Here is a 3,819-nt window from a genome sequence, read left to right as displayed (position 1 = left end):
ATCGCTCTCTTTTTGACTAGAGCCGTAGCAGAGCCATAGCAAAATAACGAGAATGTTTGTGCTCTGCTCTGCTCGTAGTTTTGTCGCTTGAGAAACTGTAGCAATAGCGGTAGCAGAAAATCAAGTCCTGTACTCTGTGTAGCAGTAACGGTAGCAAAAAACCCTGTAGTTCGCCGGGACTGGTCCCGAACTAGCGAAATCGCCATACACCGGGGGCTTGGGACTAACTCCCGTTCATACCACCCGCAATGTAAATTTCTATCCACTTTTACCACGGCATGTCCTAGGCGGTGGTCATATGGCGAAGTTCTGCATTACCTTTCGCCACAAAAGGGACCGATAGGTGGTCCCATATTATACCCCTTTTCGCCACAAAAGGGGCCACCTATCGGACCATCTATCGGACCACCTATCGGTCCCTTTTGTGGCGAAAAGGGGTATTAAATGGGACCACCTATCGGTCCCTTTTGTGGCGAAAAGGGGTATGAAATGGGGTTGGTGTTTTCAATACCAAAAAAGCTGAATGCTATGAAACTTCCCAAGAAAAAATACTTTTTGTTAAATTAATTTATTGTATTATAAGTAGACAATTTTTCTATTTTTTTAATTTATATTTATTGAACAAATTCCTCTGCTGACACGTTTTTGTTGAGTGCCTCATTGTTGTTATTATTTGATTTGGATTTATTTTTAAAAAATCGTTTCTTTTGCAATTGAATTGCCTTGGGAATCAATATTTCTGCATTACCAGATTCTGAAACAATATCTAAAAAAAATAAGATTTTAGTGTTTTAAAATAAAATGAGAACAGAAACTAACTTCGGCAAGCCAAAGTTTTAATACCCTTGCAGCTTTCAGGAATAAAATTGTGACTAGAAAAGCATAAATATAAAATAAGAATAACCAACAGTTAAATGTAGACTTATTTCACGCTTTTGAAACTTGAACCGACAGACAGACGGACATGGTTAAATGGATTTACTTTATAGGTTTGAAAAGGTCTCCTTTACTGCGTAACAAACTTCTGGACTAAATTATAATTCCCTCTGCATGGGTTTAAATATATATTTTAAGATTTTGTTATACAAGCCTGTTTACATCAAACCATGTTTTAAAAGTGAAAAGCAGAAAAAGACAGAAAGAAATAGGATTAAAGACAGATGGCATTCTAAGTAAATAGATTGAAATTGAATCAAGAAAATAAGTGTATTATAAAAAATACAGTTATAAAAATAACTTACCGTGAAGTGCACCATAGAAATGTGTAAAGGAGTTTACGGCTTTTTTTTCCAGAAAGGCCTTTAACATTAAATCCCACAACAAACTCATCCGTGAGAACCCTCCGCAAGTTTTTTAAACCCCCTTCTGGCAGCAACAACGATCTCATGGCTTTAATCTAAAAAGGAAGAAAATTTCACTAAAATATTTATCAAATAAAAACACCTCTTAACGAGGTAAAAAACTAGTGACGATCGCACCATCAACATACAAAAGTTCTGATATCAACATTTGTGACGAAAAATTATTACACTCGTCATTAAATAAACTTTCTAATATTTTCTCATTCGGCCCGCCCTAGCAAACTATTCCAGCCTTTTTCCCTTTACAGGCATTTTCTATTGCAGCGTGCCGAATGAGAAAATATTAGAAAGTCTATTTAATGACGAGTGTAATAATTTTTCGTCACAAATGTTGATATCAGAACTTTTGTATGTTGATGGTGCGATCGTCACTAGTTTTTTACCTCGTTAAGAGGTGTTTTTATTTGATATCAGAAGTTTTTGTTTGTTTACATTTGCTCACATAGGAGCTAATATATACATACATTTAAATTTAAATTGATCAATCATAATTTTTAAGCAATTGTATTTAAACAAATTAAGTTAAAAAGGCGTTTAAGTATTTAAAAATACCTTTTAAACGATGTATAGCACATGTCGGTACCTTCAGTAGTGTAGAACTTACAAACTAACGAAATTTAGCTATTTTTAGCTTTTTCCCGCTAAAGTAGCGGCTTTTTCCAAAAGTCGTAGAACAAAAGATTCCTATATGGAACTCTTAAGTTCAAATTTACTGATTCCATGACCCTAAAATACAGTTCGGATACCCTCCCACAAAATTCAATACTCAGGGAGCGTTAATTGTTCGAGCTGGCAAAAGTGGCTATTTTCGAATAAAAATAACTTTTAAACGTGACTTTTTACAGTAATGTGTTACATACCAAAATTTAAGGAATCTCAAGGGCTATACAGTTTAAGGTTTTAAAGAAAATCGTTAGAGCCGTTTTTGAGAAAAATAAAAAAAAGCTAAAAAAAAAGTTTTAAAAAATTGTCTTTTGTTCATATTTTTTTAGCTATTACATTTACACAAATTGCATATAGAAGGCGTTTATAGCATTTAAAAATACCTTTCAAACGAGATGCAGCACAAGCCTGTAGCTTTAGTAGTATAGAAGTTACGGCTTTCCGAATTTTAGCTACTTATAGCTGTTTTCCCGCTAAACTAGCGAGTTTTTCCAAAAGTGGTAGAACAAAAGTTGTTTATATCGATGTGATGAACGTCATATCAAATTTTCAAAACTTAAAAAACATGTTTTGGACAAACTGACAAACAGAATTAAATTTTCATTTTGGGAAGACGAAGAAAATCTTATTTTGGCTATAACTTATGAACGGAGCGTCGCATTTTGACAAATGACCCCTCATTCGACAGGTATTTTCAAAAGGAATACAACTAAAACATTGCGAGGGGGAATTTATCCCCACCGGCCCCAACAGCTCCAAATTTCGAAATTTTCACTTTTTCACTTTCACCGCTCTCTCTCCCAAGCCAATTGATTTTCTTAAAGTCTTGGTATGCAATCCTTTAAGTTTTTGCAATACCTTTCGATTGGTGTAATACTCATTACGATCGGACTATCACAGCAGATTTTCAATTTTGCGGCTATATAATAGTAGTCGCCTTCGCACACTCTCCTGGTGCGCTTCGTCACTACATGGACTGCCGTCCATAGTGATATCAAAGAAAAAAGACTTACGTAGGAGTCCTTTGCACCACTATTTCTCCTTCTCCTCTTTAACAAATCGACGAATGTGCCTGTTGCTGTTCATGGCTAAATATCACACATTATTAGGTATTTCACTTGCACAACTCATGGTGTTACTCACCTGTTGACGACACTTCAGATCACAACAAAATATAACACTTTAAATGTACAATAAGACAAATTAAATACAATGTTTACAAAATTTGGCGCAAATGTTGGGTTAGTGATGGTAGCGGGGTTGGGTAGTTATGGCAATCCGTTACGATTAATATTGCGACTACCGATATCGTATAATCGATGGCAATAAAAACATTCGCTAATATTATTTTTGTTTAGTTCTATGTATATAAAATTAGGTACTTATATATTTATTTTATATAACTAAGCACCAATAAAATCCGCTTGTTATGGAAGGAAAGAAAACGTTTTGCTACTGAACCACCGCTATTGTTAAAAATATTGCTGCAGCTAAATTGCTCATTATTAAATATAAATAATATAAAAAGAAATAAAATTCTATCATTTATTATTTTATTTTATCTCATTATTAAGTTTTTATTTCATTATTTTAACTTTTTTAAAATTTGTTTTTTATATAAACAAAATAAAGTTGTATTCGTTATTAAAATCATTATATACTTGTCAAAAATTTCATTTTACAATTTTTTTAACTCATATAAAAGTGTTCACATAGAAGTGTTCACTCTCCGATAACTCTTTTGCTCTTGTAAAAAATACACACGCCACCTATTGACCCTTAAGGGACCACTGGG

At 33.7% G+C, this 3,819-nt stretch overlaps 1 long non-coding RNA gene across 1 annotated transcript; it reads right to left on the bottom strand.

Annotated features, from left to right (window-relative positions):
* Window positions 1-549: 549 nt before the first annotated feature.
* On the bottom strand, window positions 550-3,318 carry LOC138913683 (uncharacterized). The gene is made up of 4 exons (XR_011419490.1): window positions 3,168-3,318; window positions 3,038-3,112; window positions 1,242-1,396; window positions 550-766 (listed from the first exon to the last, which is right to left on the bottom strand). It is a non-coding gene; the product is annotated as an uncharacterized lncRNA (long non-coding RNA).
* Window positions 3,319-3,819: the final 501 nt, after the last annotated feature.

This window comes from Drosophila takahashii, chromosome 2L (assembly GCF_030179915.1).
Source record: "Drosophila takahashii strain IR98-3 E-12201 chromosome 2L, DtakHiC1v2, whole genome shotgun sequence".
NCBI classification, from domain to species: domain Eukaryota; kingdom Metazoa; phylum Arthropoda; class Insecta; order Diptera; family Drosophilidae; genus Drosophila; species Drosophila takahashii.
The sequence above is the reverse complement of the archived record's forward strand: the minus strand, read 5'-3'. Positions and strand labels throughout refer to the sequence as shown.